The sequence below is a fragment of the Mus caroli genome, chromosome 11 (assembly GCF_900094665.2).
Source record: "Mus caroli chromosome 11, CAROLI_EIJ_v1.1, whole genome shotgun sequence".
Lineage (NCBI taxonomy): Eukaryota > Metazoa > Chordata > Mammalia > Rodentia > Muridae > Mus > Mus caroli.
The window spans coordinates 113,273,774-113,294,403 of NC_034580.1; the positions used below are offsets into that span (position 1 = coordinate 113,273,774).

Below are 20,630 nucleotides of genomic sequence, written 5' to 3' on the forward strand. Positions count from 1 at the left end.
GAGGGAGGGAGGGAGGGAGGGAGGGAGGGAGGGAGGGAGGGAGGGCAAGCCTGGAGAGGTGACGCATCGGTTAAGAATACTTGTTCTTGCAGAGGATGTGAGTTCAAGTTGTGGCTCACAACTGTCCCTAACTCCAGTTCTAGGGGCTTCGGTACCTTCTTTTGGCATCCACAAACCCAAGCATATACCAGGTACACTGCACAAAATAAGTAAAAAATTTTTAAAATATTTGTTTGTTTGTTTGTTTGTTTGTTTGTTTGTTTGTTTGTTATTCATAGTGTTCTGCCTGTATGTGTGCCTGCAGGCCAGTAGATGGCACCAGATCTCATTACAGATTGTTGTGAGCCACCATGTGCTTGCTGGGAATTGAACTCAGGACCTCTGAAAGAGCAGACAGTGCTCTTAACCACTGAGCCATCTCTCCAGCTCTCCCCCAAACAGGTAATCCTTTAAAACAAACAAACAAACAAATAAACAAACAAACGGATCGGGAGCAGGCAGAAGAGGGCCCTAGCAAATACTCCAGGCCCGGTAGCTTGAGCTTGAGGTCCTGTGGAGGAGATGGCTCTGAAGAGGTGGCCCCGCCCAGGATTAGCACAGACATGCTGGGGCTCACTTGTCAGAGAAGAATGACTCCATAGAGTCACAGAGAGCCATTCACAGAGAGATTAACTTCTGGGAGAGAGCTGATATTACCCTCCAGGGACCCTTCACCTCCCCTCCCCCACCCAGATACACACCAAGAAAACAGGGAGGCAAGGCTGTTCCCCGCCCTTGCACTAAGGCCTCCCACACCTCTGGTGGCCTCTTCTTCCCTGCCACTCTTTGTTCCCAACAGGATTAGCTAGTTTTCCATTGCGGCCAAAGTGACTTAAGGAAGAAAGTGTTATTTGGGCTTGCGGTTTCACAGGGAGCCCTTATGGCTGGAAACACAGTGGCGGGAGCAGGAAGCTGAGCGATCACATCTCAAACTGGAAGCAGTGGGAAGAAACTGGAAATGGCGTAAGGCCATCTGTTCTTTTTTTTTTTTTTAAGATTTTTATTTATTTATTATATGTAAGTACACTGTAGCTGTCTTCAGACACTCCAGAAGAGGGCGCCATATCTCATTGTGGATGGTTGTGAGCCACCATGTGGNTCTTCAGACACTCCAGAAGAGGGCGCCATATCTCATTGTGGATGGTTGTGAGCCACCATGTGGTTGCTGGGATTTGAACTCTGGACCTTCAGAAGAGCAGTCGGGTGCTCTTACCCACTGAGCCATCTCACCAGCCCCCAGGCCGTCTGTTCTTAAAGCTTGCCTCCAGTGACACTTTCTCCAGCAAGGTCGCACCTCCTTAACCTCCCTGGCGCAACCCCATTCAATCACCGTCACCTGCTCTCAGCACCCTGCATCCCTCAGCAGGGTTCCCTCCGTTCCTAGCTCCCTTCGGCTGCATTGTTGAGGAATGTGAGACTCTCCTTGCCTTTGCTTTTAGGCTGGTGGTCGGTCTAGATGCTCTCCACAGCCCCGTGGATGCCACACCTCCATCTGCCTTCAAATTCCCTTGAGACATCAGGCCCTCACGTGGCACGGGTGACCTCTGCGGGTGTGAGATGGGGCTCTTCTGGCTGCCCAGCAGGGGCTTTTCATAGCAGCTCCTGATCTCACTTTAGGGTCAGGACCAGGCATCTCCTGCATCTCATGAGGGTCTCATTTCCACACCCCCAGCAGCCGTTGCTTACCTCTGTGCCTCACTGGCCAGGACAAGATTCCCTCTCTTTGTCCTCAGCAGCTCTGTCCTGCAGCTGTCGTTGGTGGCCCTGTCCTGTAGCTCTGGGGTCCACCACGGCCTTCCTCAGGGGCTTCTCATCTGGCCCTTCCCAGCTCTCCTCCTAGAGCCGTTACAAGGAAGGTTCGGGGCTGGGCTGTTGCTCAGTTTGGTCGAGTCCTTCCTAGCACGTGCAAAGTCCTGGGTTCAACCTGGCATCACATAAACTGAAATATCTGAATGGGGGTGTCATTATGTATTTTGTTTTCCTCTAACATAACTGGCTGGTGCTGGGAGCCAAACCATTAACTTCTGCTTTCCTCCTGATTGGCGGTTGTTAGGACGTGAAGTGTCAGGGGTAGGCTTGTAACTTGGAGATGCAGGTTTGTTGGGGAGTAACCTGGAACTTGATGCTAGGTGCTGGCTTGTTAGTTAATTCGAGTTCCTTAGAGAGCCTTAGGTCAGACTCTGAGATGGAGTCTGAAGCCAAGATCTGGTCTCAGAAACACCTGGGAAACAAACTCTGGGCATGTCTGTGAGGAAGTTTCTAGACCTCCTTTCCGCTCCCATGTTCTGAGCATGAGTGACAGCATCCCATGGGCTAGAGATCAGAACTGCATAAAAAGGAGAAAGTGAGAGCTGGAGAAATGGCTCAGCAGTTAAGAGCACTGACTGCTCTTCCAGAGGTTCAATTCCCAGCAACCTCATGGTGGCTCACAAGCATCTGTAATGGGATCCGATGCCCTCTTCTGGTGTGTTGGAGGGCAGCTACAGTGTACTCAATATACTTTAAAGAAATAAATAGTTCTTTTTTTTTTTTTTTTTTTTGGTTTTTCCGAGACAGGGTTTCTCTGTGTAGACCAGGCTGTCCTGGAACTCACTCTGTAAACCAGGCTGGCCTGGAAGGAGAAAGTGAGCCCAGCGCCGGTGCTCATCCCTCTCTGCTTCCTGGCTTGCAGCGATGTGTGAAGTTGGCCTCCTGTTCCTGTCCCGCTGTGACGTCCCTACCATGACATAATAGGACTGTAGCCTCCAAGTGTGAGCAAAGCAAGCCTCTCCCTCAGCTGTTTTATCACAGCACCAGGCATATCTGCTGTGGTCTGCTGAGATGAAGTCACAAAGCACAGGGAGGTAGCTAATGATACCTAGCACACAAACAAACAAACAAACAAACAAACAAGCAAATCTATCTCACTCACCAGGAGGGTCCAGGAGCCTTTCCCTCCCCTTGGCACTCACCATAGCCCCGGATGTGCAGCGGACACCCCTTATTCCCCATACCCAGGGCAGCATGCTCACCCTTCTTGGAGGCAGGATCAAAGGGTATTTTAGGGCAGGGTCTTCACTGCACAAGGAAGTGTGGCAGCGAAGGGCACACCAAAAGAGCACAGAGCCCTGGACCACAGCATGAGGGGATTCCGTCTTATCAGAGAAGAAATGTGAGGCTGTCTGTTTTCATAAACAGCTCACTGAAGGGAGGTAGCTGGGCATCCATTGTACCAATCATCCCAGCTTCCTTCTCTGGGGCCATGATGTCTCACCCTCTACTCTGACACAGGGCTGTAGTGGAGGTTGGTCTGTCTCACCCTCACTGGAGATGACAAAGGCACAAAGGCTGGCCTGGAGGCTCAGCTTCTGATGGGAGTTGGGAGTAGCTGGGGCTAGATGCTCTGCACCTTGGAGAATGACAGAGAAGAAGCAGGTCTCTGGCTTGAGATGACATGGGGGCAGAGAGGGCAGAGTCTCGGTGTCATTTCTCAGCAGTATTTCCCTCCACGTATGGTCCAGTATATTCTGAGGCCTGAGTGTTGAGGCCTATAAGTGTTATGAGGTGGGGGTGAAGGTTTCCAGAGACAGAGGAAATAATTGTGAATTTTCTATCCCACAGACCCGCACTGTCTGCAGAATGCAAGGTCTAGTCTGCTTTGTTCTGGATGAGAGCAGGGGTCACAAACCTCCTTTGCCATGGGAAGAAAATGAGGCTGCCCTCCCTGCTGGGCTTTCTTCTTCTTTGGTGTTTTGTGTTGAGACAGGATCTTGCTACGCAGCTCACACTAGACTAGTATTCACCTATAGCCCAAACTGGCATCAAATTCACAGCCATCCTCCTGGCTCTGGTCCCCAGTGCTGTGTTGCAGGTGTGCCCCACTGAGCCCTGTCCTTTCACACAGGAGGGGACAGGTGAGGGTGAGGTGCCTTGGGGTCCTTCTTCCCTAACTGTTCTGAAGCAGCAGCGGGTCTGATGCTGAGTGTGTCTGCAAACCCTTCCATCCTTGGTGCCCATCTCTTCTTGCTTTTAGCAGAGTGGAGGAAAAGCTGGAAATTTCCAAAGTCCATGAAGGGTGTACCCCAAAAAGGACTGTGGATCGTAGGACCATCTGCCTCCTGTGCTTCCGACCAGGAGACTGAAGAGGTCAGCTCAGGAACTTTAGAAAATTCCACCGGACCCCTCTCCTCATGGAAGAGAAAGGTCGCAAAGAATATAGGCACACACACACACACACACACACACACACACACACCCGGAATGGAGGAGCTAATTACATTCCTCATTGTGCCTAATGGCTGCTGCCTGGAGAACTGTATAAAGGCTCGAAGGGCTGCCCATGGTAGTTGTCTCTCCATGTGCAGAGTGACCCCAACACGTTGGAACAATAAATTCCTCTTGCTTTTTGCATCGATTCCTGGCTCTGCATCATTCACTCAGGGAGTCCCCAGTAAGCTAAGGCTCGCCAGAGTTTTACAAGACAAGCAGTTTGTTCTGCCACAGGCTCCCACAATTCTCCCTGGCATCCCCAACAGAGGCCAAAAAGCCATGAGCCTACCTCATCAGGAAATAGAAAGCTCTGTGACCCAGTGACCCTCACAAAGCTCAAGTCCACAGAGATGACACCCTGGGGACCAAGCCATGCACACACACACACACACACACACACACACACACACACACACACACACACGCCTCTGCGGGACACAGACTCTAGCTGTTTCCTTTTATGGACATGAAGAAGATTTAGAGGGCTGGGATGGTAGTTTTGTGGTAGAAGGCTTGCCTTGTGTAGCAAAGGCCCTTAGTTCTGTCCCCAGCACCAAGAAAAGAAAGATCTAGAACAAGATAGAGATTTTGGTTGTCCAACATTGTGAGTGAGCTAAATGGCATTGGATTGCTATTTTCAATTGTGTTTGTTTATTTTTGGTTGTATTGTTTGTTTGTTTGTTTGTTTGTTTGTTAGTTAGGGACTTGCTGCGTACTCTTGGCTAACCTGGAACTCTTGGAAACCTGCCTGTCTCTGCCTCCCGGTGCCTAGCTAAAATGGTCGTTTTTAATGCCATGCTATTTTTGCCTCTATAGATATGTCTATAGATATGTCTATATATAGACATATGTGCATATCTGAAACTCCATAGGACCTGGGGAAGGGCTCCTAGAGGGAGAACTGGGGTGAAGGATAAAGAGGGGTAGCTTTCTCTTCTTGCTTTCTGTAGCTCAGCAGTAGAGGTTGGAGAACACCCCCACCCCCCCACCCCCATCACCTTGGGTATGTCTGGCAGCCCAAAAACCAGGCCTCCATGTCTTCCCCTCTGACACCCATTGTCACTCAACTGTCCAGGTCCTGAGGCAATGCTGTATACATAAAGTACTGCTGACCTGGCAGCCAGATCACAGGACACTCCAGGAGGCCTTGTGCAGGGAAGGCTCATGGGCCTCACCCCTGCCTGGCCTCCCCTCTGTGACCCAACTGGCTTTGCCCTGCTCGTCCCTTAGCAGATGGCCCGGGTATAGCTCCTTAGTTGGCATTGCCTGTGGCCTAGCAAGGCTGCCTGGGTGCTAGGGTCCTGCTTGGGTCTTCCAGGGCTCTTCCCCACTAACTCTCCTGACCCCAACTCTCCCAGAGCTCCTTGGCTGGCTTCATTCCACTGTGGCCTGGTCCTGAGGACTGGGCTACTGCATCCTGTCTGGACTCTGTGGTACTGAGGCCCAGGAGGTAGTGCCGACCAAACCTGCCTCCCTGATTTACCTGGGGTCCAGCAGTCCCAGCCTACACTTACTCCAGTTGTCTAACTTGGCTAGGGAGTGGCTTGGCAGGGACCCTTTACTTGGGTGGTAAAGGGCCACTAGGGGATTCCCAGGGCTGGGTGAGATGAGCTGATCTCTCTATGTTTGTATTCTGTGCTGCAAGCGGGTGGGAGGGGGTAAGGGTGGGGGATGGGTGGAGGTGGCCAGTTAGTTCAGCAGGCTCCTGCAAGGACTAAAATTGCCCTTGACCCTCCCTTCTGTCCTCGTCCATTAGCCCCCAGAGCCCTGCAGCCTGGACTCTTTCCTCTTGTGGAGCAGATCCTCCACCGTGCAAGACCTCTGCTTTGATTATTCAGGGGTAAACCAAACCTCTGGCCTGGCCTGGACCCAGGAACAGAGATGCCGTTTTATGAAGAAGGTTTCAAGCCGAAAAAACAAACTGTCCCTAATTCAGAGAAATCTCCCTGGACACAGTGGTTCTCGAGGGCGCTTGCATTAGCCCTTCTAGAAAGCAGAGAGACCCCACGATTAACACCCTCCCTCAGCCCCCCCCCCCCGGATCCTGGCTGGGTGTGTGGAGCCTGCTCCAACCCCCACCATAGCCATGGGACCCCCACCCCCCGCGCGCGCGAGCAGTAATCCTCCTGAAGAGGGGATAATTAATTCAAACAGACCCTCATCCATCCCAGGCTGGGCCCTTTGACAAGGCAGAGGCGGGAGGCACAGGCAGAGCGCTGCTCAGAAGTCTGGCAGGCTAATCCAGGGCTCAGGGCGAGCTTGTTCCGGCCCTAATGAGACTCCCGGGCATCAGCCAGGCCTGCTTTGTCTCTGGCGGATGGGGAAGAGGGCGAGACCAACTTTATTTCCGAATCTGGATTGACTCACAGAAGTAGCATCGCGCTTGAAGGGCACCCCATCTATCTGTGGCCCTCGCTGCATGAAATTGTATTGGCTCGCCACTTGCTATCTGGCTGGGCGCAGCTGGGCCGTAAGTCATCGGCGATAACGTTCTTTATTATGCCGCCGTGTTTATGAACTGTGCCTGCAAGGGAGATGATAGAAATATGCAGCCGTATGCAAAGGCGGACGGGAGGGGGGGAGGGGAGCATATGCTAGTTGCTAGGGCAACCATGGGGCTATTTTGGGCATCGTATTTTTTTTTTTCCTCTCCTGGTGATAAAAACCATTTTCTTGGGCTGGCTGGCCTCTCCCCTCCCCCTTCCTGAATTGAATATTTAGGAAAGGAGTGGCTTAATTTCTTAATTAAACATTATGCTATTCCCCCTCCCTTGCCTCCTTTCAAAATGGACGGCAAAATAGAAGGGTGTTGATACGTGCTCTTGAGTAGAAGGGGAGGCAGCGTCCTGATGGAGAGGTGTGAATAATTCACTGATCTTTGCTGATCCCCGCCGCCTCCCTCTCCACACACCCCATTTTCCCGCCACCGACTTAACTGTGATAAACTCCCCCACTTCTAGACCTTAGCTTATTCCCAGACGCTCCAGGTGTTTGTAAGCAAGAGGAATGCGGATGAACTCCGGAAGGGGGGAGGCGCCAGGAAGGGTACCATCATCCGTGGGCACCAGCATCCCTGCGAAACAAAAGCCAGGGCGATGAAGGGAACCCACCCTTCTTCTTCTCCTCCACCCGTGACTCAGATGGCCCTGTGGGGGTGGGGGAGGGGAAACCTGAATTGATTAACCTGGTCAACTCCTTGCCCAGCTCCAGCTGCTGGTGAGGCTGATGGCTTTCTGGCTCTGGGTCTATGTCATCTCCTATAGTAAGCAGGGTACCCAACTGGCAATTGCATGGGGACTTGGTGGCAGTGCAAAATCAGGTGCCTGCTACACAGTGTGGGTCAGAAGCTGGAGCTGGGTTTGGACCGTTTCAGTGAAGTGCCTGAGGAAGGATGATGGCGCTGCGCACATAGGGATCACACTGCCCGGACCCTCAGCATCTTTTTACTCTATGCTGTTAGATCTCTGTCTTAGAGATGTGGGTGCGCAGGAAGTTAACACAGCTGGGCATGCAGCCTTCAAACGCTCCTCCCAGCCTCTGCCCATCCTTTGCTTGCTACCCACCTGCCTACCCCTGGCATGTTCTGGGTGGGGAGGCAAAGGAAACGGGGGATATTGTGGTACTCCATACCATGATGAGGCTGGGGATAGGTGTGCCCATGAGTCCTTTTCCTTTTTGGTGTTCTGTTTTCCCTATTCTGTTTACCCTGCCCAGACATTCCATCTGGGACAGGTAAGATGCTGGGTGTCCCAAGGATGGGGACAACCAGGCAACCCTCCGCCCCCTTGTCTACTCTGATGTCAGATCTAACATTTTCACCTGGGTCTGGAAGCATCTTACAGGGCCCAGTGGGTTCTGGAAGATTCCCTAGGTGTTATAGTGGGTGGAACAGAATCTACCTGCCTATCGCACGCGCTTGCTGTGTGGTGGGAACGGACCTGTGCCATCAAAGCATCCTCTCTGCCTTTAAAAGATTTATGTCTTATGTGTGGGTGTTTTGCTTGCCTGTTTGTGTGCGTGTGCACCACACACATGCCTGGCTCCAGGGAGGTCAAAAGAGGACACCAGGCTCCTTGGAACTGGAGTTACAAAGCTTTGTCAGCCACCTGAGATGGGTGCTGGGGCCTGACCAGCTCCTCAGGAAGAGCAGACAGTGCTTTTAACCCCAGAGTCATCTCTCCAGCCCCTACACTTTGTTTATAAAACAAACATTTAATTGCACATTATCCAAGGAATATCTATGTGTATAGAGGGGGGGGGAAACCCCCAGAAACTATAGAAAAGCCTAGAAGAGCAAACTCATTATTTCTGCTTTTCTTTCCCTGCCTGGAAATGAAAGATGTTCTCTTTTCTGCCTTTTTATTCTTGTTTATTTTTACAAACTTGAAATCACATTGTATCTTGCTCCCCCACCCACTCCGCTCACACTGGAATCCTATTCCTTAAATACCTCCCAACGTATATGTCTATTTCCCTTTAGTGGCTGCATCCCAGTGAAACATTTTTGCGCGTGAATAAATTATTTTCCATGTCTTTCTCAGGCTGTGCAATTGGCAGCTTGTGATTTTGGTACCAACGGAAGCCCTGCACTTGGAGCCAGCCAAGCAGGGGTGAGCTCCTTTGTCTTTGATGCCTGGCACTGGAGCCAAGGCTGGGATGAGGAGAAGTCGGTCAGTCAGCCAGCAGAGACTGAAGTTAGCTTCTGCCGTGGCATTCAGGGATAACAGACCAAACGCTCCTCCTGCCCCAGGACAGCTGGCAGCATTTGGCATCGTGGGCTGGGGGTGGTGGTGGTGGAGTGGGGAGCAGGAGTAAAGCTTCCTGGGAATTAATTGAGCTGGAGCTGTCAGAGGAGCCAGCGGGCTGGGCTGGGCTTGGGTTCTGACCACCCCGAGCCAATCTAGGCTGCTCTGAGAGCTGCCTTTTGCTTAGGGGGACCTGCAGGCAATGTCCTTCCTGGTGCCATGGAGAGAAACAGGGCTGGTGTGGAGTCCCAGGAGACATTTGGGCTGTTTCTTTCCCTCTAATTTGGGTCCACACACTTGTGCAATATGAAGAATGTCATGACATCACCTGGTGGTTCCAATGACACACTTACCAGTTCATTTTCCTTTGCTGACTACACTTTCTTCTTTAGTAAAGATTTTGTTTTTTGCTTTTTGGATTTATTTATTTATTTACTTGTTTATTTAATGTATATGAGTACACTATAGCTGTCTTCAGACACACCAGAAGAGGGCATCAGATCCCATTACAGATGGTTGTGAGCCAACGTGTGGTTGCTGGGAACTGAACTCAGGTCCTCTGGAAGAGCAGTCAGTGCTCTTCACCGCTGAGCCATCTCTCCAGCTCCAAGATTTTATTTTTTATGTTTTATTTATGTGTATGTCTGTGTGTACATGTGTTGTGGTAAATATTATATAATGAACCCTCCAATTCTCAGTGGGGCCAGGCCATGCTCCTGAGCTCCTGCTGCCGCCACCAACTCTCTGGAGCCAGTCCCCATGCCAGGTGATCTCACTTGTTCTCTTGGCCTGCCAACTTTCTGGCCCCATGGGGCCACAGGACTCCCGCTGGGCCATCTCTCAGACAGGGCCCCAGAGTTCCTCTCGCTTCCACACATGGCTCCATCCACCCCATGATCAGCCACCTCAATACCTCTTTACCCTGTAGAAACACGACTCTTAAAGCTTAATTATCCAATCAGATTTATATAACAATAAGATCACAATTTACAAGATGCCAATTCAATAATTTCAGAGCTAATTGATAATGATAAAAGCTTTACCCCAGCCGGGTGGTGGTGGCGCACACCTTTAATCTCAGCACTTGGGAGGCAGAGGCAGGGGGATTTCTGAGTTCGAAGCCAGCCTGGTCTACAGAGTGAGTTCCAGAACAGCCAGGACTGCACAGAGAAACCCTGTCTCGAAAAAACCCAAAAAAAACCAAAAAACCAACCAAACAAACAAAAAAAAAAGCTTTACCCCAATTATTCTAACATTATGAAAATCTTAGCTACCTGTGGCTGTTTAAAACCACGCAGGATCAGGACCTTCTTCCTGTCCATCTGCCTCCATGTTGGCTTCTCCTCCTCCCTCCTCCCTCCTCCCTCCTCCCTCCTCCTCCTCCTGCGATCTCTATCTCTTCCCCCTCCCCGCCCCCTCCCCAACTCCTAGCTCCGCCTCCCTTTTCCTGTCCAATAAACCCCACCCACTCTAGCAGGGCTGGAGAACACCTGAAACTTCAGCCCTTGGGAGTTACAGGCAGGAAGGTCTGAAGTTTGAGGTCAGTCTTGGATATTTTTGGAGTTCTAGAGTAGGCTGAGCCAGATACCCTGTATAAAAAACAAGCAAGCAAACAAACAAATAAAACTTTAAAAAAGGCATGCAGGCAAAGTGGCCAGCTCATAGCTCAGAAATGAATGAATGGTATCTTAGGGTTACTACTGCTGCAATGAAACACTATGACCAAAGAAATGTGGGGAGGAAAGGGTTTATTCAGCTTATACTTCCACATTGTTGCTTATCACCAAAGGAAGTCAGGGCAGGAATTCAAACAGGGCAGGACCCTGGAGGCAGGAGCTGATGCAGAGGCCATGGAGGGATGCTGCTTACTGGCTTGCTACCATGGCTTGCTCAGAATGCTTTCTTATAGAACCCAGGACCACCAGCTCAGGGATAGCTCCATCCACAATAGGCTGGGCCCTCCCCATCAATCTCTAATTAAGAAAATGCCCTACAGCTGGATCTTACAGGCATTTTCTTAATTGAGGTACCCTCCTTTCAGATAACTCTAGCTTGTATCAAGTTGACCTAAGATCAGCCAGGACAAACAGGGTAGGGAGGGGACCCTTGAACTGAAGCAAAAATGTCCCCTAGGCTGGCCGACAGCACACAACTGGTAGCTTTGGCAGACAAACACCAGGCACAAGCCAGCAGCTAGAGTTCACTCGCGAAGGAACTTAAGCTCACCAACCAGCCTGAGGTGAGGCTGTGGAGGCTCTTCACAGCAGTTCTTGGGCGAGCTTCTCTCAATGGCAGCTTAGCAAGGCAGAGCAAGCCAAATCAGTGCTTAGTGCTTGTTTCCCATGATCTGGGGTCATATTTATACTCCTTAATCGAGTGTCCTTTCTTGTGTCTGCTTTAGCACCTTTCACCTGTGTGCCTCAGCAAAACATCATTTGACATAACTTTTCAAAGAAACTAGAAGTTTCCACTTCACGAGACTCTGTATCAAAGCAAACAAAGTGAATCAGGCCCGAAGCACACTAATGTCTTGGGTCGGTTGGAACATGCCTACGACTAAACGAAGTTTCCAAGATTCATTACAGAGTGAGAAAAACAAGCACAGAAACTGTGAACATGGCAAACCCTAAGTGCGTAAAAAAGTAAAGAAGCAAAAAACACACATCCAGGCATCTGCGCATGAACATGTCTGGGGAGGGGGGCATCAGGAGCCTCTGAGGGGGGCATGGTTGTTGGAGGAGCCACAGGGAGAAGGCATCTCTGGCTTTTACTCAACAGCCTTGCGCTGGCTCCCCAGTACACCTGCCCTTGTCCTGGTGGCTCTCTTGGGCTTTAGTCCTTCTGTTAACCACAGAGAGCCCTTCAGACTAACCACAGGGGCAGATATTTACTTCCCGGTCTGCTGTGACACAGTGCCTGACAAGAAGGAACTTGAGGGAGGGAGGGAGTGGTTATTTCAGCTCACAGCTGGAATGGATACAGTCCATCATGGTGAGGAAGGTAAGCTGGCAGGGTGTGAGGTGGCTGGTTACATGGTATCCATCCAGCTATCCTCAGCAGGAAGAAGAGACAGATGGAGGCTGGGGTCCTTCCCCCTTTTATTCGGTCCAGGACCATACCCCTTGGCAAGGTGGCACCTACATCCAGGGTGAGCCTTTTATGTCAGTTAAGCCAGTCTAGAAACTCCCTCACGGGCTGGTGAGATGGCTCAGTGGGTAAGAGCACCCGACTGCTCTTCCAAAGGTCCAGAGTTCAAATCCCAGCAACCACATGGTGGCTCACAACCATCCGTAATGAGATCTGACTCCCTCTTCTGGAGCGTCTGAAGACAGCTACAGTGTACTTACATATAATAAATAAATAAATCTTTTTAAAAAAAAAAAAAAGAAACTCCCTCACAGATATGCCCAGAGGGTTTATTCCCTGGTGACCTTATATCCTGCCCAGAGGGTTTATTCCCTGGTGACCTTATATCCTGTTAATCATCACATTGGGTAAATTATTGCCTTACATGAGCAATATTTAGGGTTCTGATGGTGTGCACCCTCATGGAACAGCAAGTGTCCCCAGTGTGTGTCCTTTTCCCAGTCATGTCAAACTGTGGTGTGACAGAAGTGGGGGGTGGAGAGAGAATGGACATAGATTAGTGTAATAGCGAAAGGGGAGACAGAGAGAGAGAGATACAAAGAAACACACAGAGAAAGACACACTGTTGTTAGAAAAGACAGATACAGAGAAAGAGAAAGACAAGGTTGATGATAGAGAAGACAGAGACAGAGATACAGAGAAACAGGAGGCAGAGGTAGAAAGTAGAGAAGTGGAAAGGGAGAGAGAGAGGAACAAACAGGGCAGAGCTGTTCCTCTCACAGAAAACACAACCCCGCTGTGGTGGTTTGAATAAGAATGGTCCCCAAAGGCTCACGTGTTTGCACATCCGTCCCCAGTTGGTAGCTATTAAGGGGAGGATTAGGAGGTGAGGTCTTGCTGGAGGAGGTGTGTCACCAGGGATGGAGTCTTAAGAACTTTGGACCATTCTAGTGCGTGTTGTCTTTGCTTCTTGATGGAGGTGTGAGCCCTCAAGTTCCCGCTCCAGTTGCCAAATCTACAGCTGTTGGAAAGCTGACCTAACTCTCTGGAACCGGCAGCCCCAAATACACCGTTCCTTTCTTTCTGTCTCTAGGTTGTCTTGGTGTTTTATCACGGGAAACATTGGAGTCACTGGGAATCTAGCAGACTGCAGACTGGTGGCCAGGAGCTGCTACCTCAGGCAGGGAGGGTGGAGAGGCATGGGGCCTCTCCTGTCTGAGGCTACCACATGAGGCAAGGACTTCTCTGGACCTGGAGGAGGACCGGATTCAGAAGCCAGGATGCCATAGTGGGGTAGACTTCTGCCTGGGCCATGCTGGCTCTGTGAAGAGATTTTTTTTTTTTCCCTGTGCCAAGCATGGTCGGCCTTTTGACACTTGCCAAGACATTCAAAGTTCACGATGAGAACTATGCAATGGAGTTACCAAAAAAAAAAAATTTTTTTTTCCCCAAAACCTATCTTTCTCATATTTTGGGTAAGTTCACAATTTTGTGTTGTGCTGCATGCTGGCACAAGCTACAGGCTGGATATGCGTGCTTCTTCTAGAAACTTCCATTTTCCTCCAAACAGAGTTCTGACCCGAGCTGCTGACCCAGAAGACGAAATGAGAAGATAGATAGACTGGAAAGTTCATTCCGGCTTAATCCCGGTGGAATTTCATCAGAGCTCCTGGAGAGTTTGACAGCAGCATGCCCGGGAGGGAGCTGGGGCGGGAGGAGAGGCGCTTCCCCAGGTGGGCGGGCCCTGAAGGGTGGAGGAGGGGCGGGGAGAGGACGGCTGCTGAGGCTGCGGCAGGCGGCAGCTACTGCTGCTAGGCTTCCTGGGACCTAGCCGTCGGATGAAGGGCAGGATCTTGTCTTCATTTGTGCTTTCAGACTCTTCTTCCCCAGGAAGTGATTAGCCAGGCAGACCTGTTGTCCTATGGAGGCGCACGTTACCCGGCGGATGTAATTACCCATTCGCTCTGTTATTAGCTGGGGTAAGAGATTGAGGCTCTCGCCCTGCTCCTGCATTTCAAAGCTTACTCACACGCCCGCATCCCTGATATTAAAGCACAATGAGACTTTTTTGAATTCAATTAAGCATTTGCCTACTGTGACTCTTTATTCATCGCAAATTGTCTCAGTAAATAATCTTCATCAAAAGTCAGAACCAATCCCCATTAGTTGTTTAGATTAATTAATGGGTCCCCCCGGAGCCACCCAAATGAATTCAATTTGAACGTCAACAACTTGCGGTGGAGTTTCCCAGGCTGGCATTAAGACAATATCAAACCTGCAATAAGTCACATTTAAAATGTTAATTCAGGGAAGCTTTCCATTTACAGTATTTAATTAAATCTTTAAATAAACGGCGCGGGCTCAGGACCAGATGGTTCTGCATTTTCATTGTGGAGCGGAGCCTCGAAGTCATCGAGGGAAGTATATTGGAGGCGCAGCGTAGATAAGCAGGATATATGGAGCAATAAAATCTAATCTGGTTTCCAGTGGGGAGATTTGGTGTATGTACACAACCCAGGCTCAAATTGTAAGTTAATTACATTAACCCCGGTGTACTCGGGGATCTGAGCAGCCCGAGATGAAATTAGTCTTTTTCCTATCCTAAGATTCTTTTCAACTTCACTATATTAATTTTTAGCCAAATACTTACTCATAAGGAAAATTGAAGTTAATGTAACCAAAGATAAAGGAACGCAGCCTTAATATTCTGAAGGGATTACGGAGACCCGAGGAAACGAGCTGTGCAAATGTCACTGGCTTGGGGTGGATTTATGCAGTGGGGTACGGGGAGCGATAAAGATGCCAAAGAGACCTTGCTCTGCCCATGGCTCCGCCACGCCCATCTCCCTGCCCACCTCCATGCCACACCCACCGCCCTGCCCAGCTAGGGTTCTTAAAGGGCCTAAATGAAGAAAATGCTGTCTTTGGGACCACACAGTCTCCCCAGTTCCATGGGGGCTTTTGGGGAGCGACCCAGATTCCGGAAGAAGTCATAGCTTTGTCTCTGACATAAGACAGGCAACCAGCCAGATGTCTAAGATTCACTGATTCTTGAGACACGCCCCCCCCAAACGTGAATTTTCAGAACTCAGCGTCATTATCTGAAAACACCTGCCATTCGGGCTTTGAGGGAAGAGGCCAGTTACCCCCCCTCCCCCAGGCCCTTATCGATGCTTTGTCCCAACCATGTGGGGTTTCACGTCACCAAGCCTCCATCATCCAGGATTATTCAAGACAGGGTTTCTCTGTGTAGCCCTGGCTGTCCTGGAACTCACTCTGTAGACCAGGCTGGCCTCGAACTCAGAAATCCGCCTGCCTCTGCCTCCCAAGTGCTGGGATTAAAGGCATGCGCCACCACGCCTGGCTTAACCCGGGCTTTCTTGCTGTGTGTGTGCTCCACAGGGCACCCATGGGTGTCATCCTGAATCTCTCTGCCTTGTATTTTGAGACACAGTCTCTCACTGAACTTGGAATTCACTGATTCATCTTGGCAGATTGACCAGTGAGTCCCAGGTAACCCACTGTCTCCACCTCCCCAAGGCTGGGGTTAGGAGTATGTGCCTCAACACATAGTTCGGGGGACAGACTCAACGTGCTGCACAGCAAAGCACTTTACTCTTAAGTGATCAATCCTCTGAAAAAGAAAGGAAGGGAGGGAGGGAAAGAGGGAGGGAGGGAGAGAGAGAGAGAGAGAGAGAGAGAGAGAGAGAGAGAGAAAGGAAAGAAAGGAAAGAAAGGAAAGAAAAAAACGAATGTGTGGCATCTGTGTACCAGATGCATGCAGTTTCTAGGGAAGCCAGAAGAGGGCGCTAGATCTCCTGGTTTTGTAGTTAAAGACATCGTGAGCTGCCATGTGCGTGCTCAGAAGCAATCTGGGTCCTCTGAAAGAGCAGCCGGCGTTCTTCACTATTGAGCCATGTCTTCAGTCGCTCATTTCTGTAGTAATTAGAACTCTGTTGGCCAAAGTCGAGGCGAGATTGACCTCTGAGAACTCAGGCACACGGAGGAACCTGAAGCATAAGGGTGCCTCTTGTGGCAAAGGCTGGTGCTGTGTCTTCCCCCAGTGGTGTTCTGTCCAGCTCAGACCTGGCAAGAGAGAATTAATTATGACTTTTTAACTGGGGCCCTGCTGGACTTCTGGCTCCAGCTCCATCCAGCTCTTGCGGAGAAGATGAAGAAGAGAATGTGGCTGGTGCTTCCAACACAAGGCGCAGGCTGTGCCAAACACAGGCCTTTCTGGTTGTCAGGCCTTGTAAACAGCAAATCAAATGAAGAGATTTTCAGTCATTGTTTGTACTGGCTTCAGGCATGGTTGGATTCAGGCACTGGATTCAGCCTCTGTGATTGGCTGCACTGTGCTTGGGGACCTTTGCCTGTGACACCCCTGGCTGCACCTTCCCTTCAACTTACCAAGTATAAGATCATTTGAAAGACAGTCCCCTCCACATCCCCAATAGGTCTCTGGAGAGGCCTGCCCAGTCACAGAGCATGGGCAACTGTGTTCATGTGTGTGCAGTGGCAGTTGGCGACATTCAAATGCTCTCAGGGGCCAGTCCTACCTGGCACCCCTATGAGTACAGAGACATGAAGCTGGGCTCCATCTGTCCTCCTAGGCTCTTTAGGGGGCCGTATTTCCCAAAGCCACAGTTCCAGAGACAACCTCAGCTAGTGGGCCTGAAAGCCCGGACCCATGGTGGAGACCCCAAAAGGCAGGTTCTACGAGTATCCCTGAGGGGTCCCAGTGACCCTGAGCCCTCACTGCCCACAACTCACTAGGAGACAGCTGCTGTCGGGATGCTCTGGTCACCTAGCCAGCCTGAGGACAGCTGTGTCTCCTAGGAGGCTTGCACGACTCTCTCTCTCTCTCTCTCTCTCTCTCTCTCTCTCTCTCTCTCTCTCTGTCTCTCTCTCTGCCCTTTATTTCAGGACCTTGGGTCTCCTGCATTTGCTGAGCTAGAGTGTGGTGCTCCCAGAGGAGCATGGGGGAGGGGCCACCCTGGCCAGGCCTGTTCTTCCTCTTCACCTGCCCTGCTGTTTCAGTGTGAACAGCCTTTAGGATCAGGCAATTATTTCTAGGTCCAGGGTGGTGGCCTCTAGAGGCAGAAGCAGGTGGATCTCTATGAATTGAGGGGGGGTGGAGGCGCGGGGGCGGCTATATGGTGAATTCTAGGCCAACCAGGGCCACAGAGTGAGACTTTGCCTTGAAAAGTGTTATTTCTGCCCCAAGCTCGATACTTGTTCAGAAGCCACGAGGAAACCCCTTTTTCTCTAGAGTGTATTCTGTGACTCTATCAGCACTCTGCCCCCCACCCCACCCCCTGCACACTACCCCACGTTTGTGTCAAAGATGATGGTTTAGAACTTAGCAGAGCTTACTCCTGGGAGAAAGAATTCCGGCTTTTTGGAGGAGTCTGAGGTCTGGACCTGCCTGGGATCTTGCTCTGGAGAGCACAGGGTAAACACAAAAGTGCCTTGCACTCTGCAAATGATGGGACCCAGACATCTGGTCCGATCTGTCCCACGCTCTGTGGATTTGTTGGTGGCCCCAGGCAGCCTTAGGAGTGACCTGGAGCTTGTCCCTTTTCTACAGGGCTGCTTTTCCTCTCCCTAGTCATCTAGCTGGGCACTTCTGGCCTAGGACCATTGCTGGGGCATGAGCCTCTCCATGTGTGAGCTTGTCTCTGCCTTGTGGGAAGGAATGACGGCACCGGGCCACAGCCTGCTTGGCTCCTGATTCCTGGACTCACTTTGGCCCTGTGACGGGCATGTGACTGTGGTTATCTGGGACAAGCAGTGGTTTCAAAGCCAAGGGTATGTCCTGAGAGGAGTCTGTCCCTCTTAAACACATCTGGAAAGCATCAGCAGGGAGAGAGAGAGAGGGAGAGAGAGAGAGGGGGAGAGAGAGAGAGAGAGAGAGAGAGAGAGAGAGAGAGAGAGAGAGAGAGAGAGAGAATCCATGTAATAAGAATCAGGCCTGTGGCCCTTATGCAGAAACCTTTTATGGAGACCAAGTTCTTCTATCCTTAAGGGACTTAGGCTCCTTCTTCCAAGCTGTCAGTTATTAAATAAACCAGCTATGTGAAGGAGGGGGTCAGCAAAGTTGAAGGTGCACGGGGGGTGGTGGTGGTGGTGTCTCTGGCTCCCAGGAATATAGCTCAGCGTCCTGTACTGACTGTACATGTGTGCGTGGTGCCAGGTAAGCAAGTCTACAAGGCTCTGCTGAAGAATGCTCGAAGAGGCCACAGAGGTGAAGGGGTACTGTGCCGGCTCTGAGAACCAGAGAGCAGAGAGCTTCTGTCCCTGCTCCACACTGCTTGTTCTTGTCAGGGGTGATTAAGGTTGGCCCTGCCAAGAAGGGTCCCTTGGGTGCCAGGCAGCTTGCTTCCAGGGATTAGGAAGCAGGCAGCCTTCCTAGCTTGCAGAGGTAAAGGAAGTGTCTTCACTTTCTAGGACTCTAGCTGAGCACACCTGGGCCACACAGTGTGCAGCCAGCTCTGCCATAGAGTTGACAGTCACACGAGACCCTTCTTGTGGGGCACAGCTTGGAGTCCAGTGGCTGTGACTGTGAGAAAAGTCATAGTCTCTGTTTGCTGAGCCCTATTCCTCTGTATCCTTGACCTTATATTTCTCTCTTTCCCCTGAATCAGTCAGTTTGGCCTCAGAGATCCTCTTGTTTGGCTTCATTTGTTCAGGAAAGACCCATAGACACCATTGCCCCCTTAGCCTCATTCAGGTGGGCATGACACTGCCTGCACCTGGTTGCAACCATCCCTAGTAAGACACATATTCTCTGTTTGCTGCAGCCTCTTCTAGCTTCCCTGAAGGCCGTCTCCTTGATGGGCTCCTATCACCTGTGTACTCCAAGTGCAGACGCCAAGGAGGCAGACCGAGACCCAGCAGACAGGGCTCTGGCTTGGGCAACGTGAATAGGCTATTGGGTGCATGTAACCTTCTTTTCTCTCCCACAGGGAAGAAAAGACCTTACCTGGGTGTGATTTGGGTTTATCCAACAGTGCAGAGAGTGAGAAAGAGAAAAAAATCACAGTACCTGCAGCTAAGCTCAGTGTGGGGGCACATGCCTATAAGCCCAGCACTAGGGAGACTGAGGCGGCAGGAGGATCACTGTGAGTTCAAGGCGTGAGGCACGGTCTCAAACAAACAAAAAATGAAAACAAGACCAAAAGACAACAAAAACAAAAACCCACCAGGAACAAACAGATAGCTAATTTAATTTTCTCCATGATGCCGAGGCTGGACCCCAGGACTTGGTGAATGCCCAGGCAAATCTCTGCCACTGAACTATGTCCTCAACCTCCAAGTTCTTGCTCTAGAGCAGCAGTTCTTAATCTATAGGTCGTCACCTCTTTGACAAACCTCTATCTCCAAAAAAAAAATTATGATTCATAACAGTAACAAAATTACAGTTATGAAATAGCAACAAAGATAATTTTATGGTTGGGGTCAGCAGCACATGAGGGATTGTATTAAAGGTCCATTAAAGAATGGGAACCATTGGGCCATAGTCTAATGAGACAGTAAAAGGTTTCATCCTGCCCTGGTGACTTGTCTTGAATTCTTCAGGCTGTAGGCAGAAGTTCCCCACGTCCCAGTCAGGCACCGTAGGACGGGTGACCCTTAGTTCTGTTGAATTTAATGATTAAGTCACACTAAATAGGGTGTTTCCCCAACTGTAGGGTTCAACCTTACCTTCCATGTCCTCTTGAGGGGAGACCCCGTGGAATCAGTACTGGCAGGCTATCTGGTATCTGGAGAGAAGCTGAGGCTGTCTTCTTTGGAGTTAACACACTGGGGGACTGAATGCAGATTCTCATTTACCAGCTGTGGGATCTCAGCCAAGTCTGTGGCTGGAGCCGTCAGCTCTCTCTCCTGTGTCTTGATCTCTCGGGGCTTCTGATAAACTAGGTAGGGTAGAAGATGTGGGGAGCTTAGCGGGGGCTGGGTAGGCGTCAGCACCCTCCTCCAGGTGGCACTGAACACTCATAGACCTTAGTGATTGGTTCTCAGCACCTGCTGAGCTGGAAAAGCTGCTGGAGAACCTAGCTCACAGAAGACAGACTCAGATGAGGATGCTAAAGCCCCTAACATCACAAGAGAGCCATGGAGTTTAAAAGAGAGCAGGTATGTGCCCAAACCCTGGGGGTGCCTGTACCTCGGATCTTCCGGGCAAGGGTGTTCTTCACTTCAGGAAAGACATTTGTGAAGGGAGGTCTTCTTGACATATGGGTAGCCTCAGCCCGGTCACCTGTTCCACCTTTGACTAATCACTGACCTGACATCTTTCAGCCGGTGACCTTGCTGCTTCTGGTAATGCAAATATCCTTCAGTGTCAGACATAATAAGAATCACTATGAGATGAACAAGCAGAGCTTAAGTTGAGTGCAGATTAATGGGGTTTTAATATTCCTAATTTAATCAGTCCTTTCTGTCGCACTGTGGGCAACATGATGTAGCAGCTAATTATTTTTTTTAAACTGTGATGGGGATCTTTCC

General features: G+C 50.4%; 1 long non-coding RNA gene across 1 annotated transcript; it reads left to right on the forward strand.

The window, feature by feature from the left end:
• Positions 1–13,212: 13,212 nt before the first annotated feature.
• LOC110304348 lies at positions 13,213–14,201 on the forward strand. The gene is made up of 3 exons (XR_002379068.1): positions 13,213–13,594; positions 13,690–13,852; positions 14,010–14,201. It is a non-coding gene; the product is annotated as an uncharacterized LOC110304348 (long non-coding RNA).
• Positions 14,202–20,630: the final 6,429 nt, after the last annotated feature.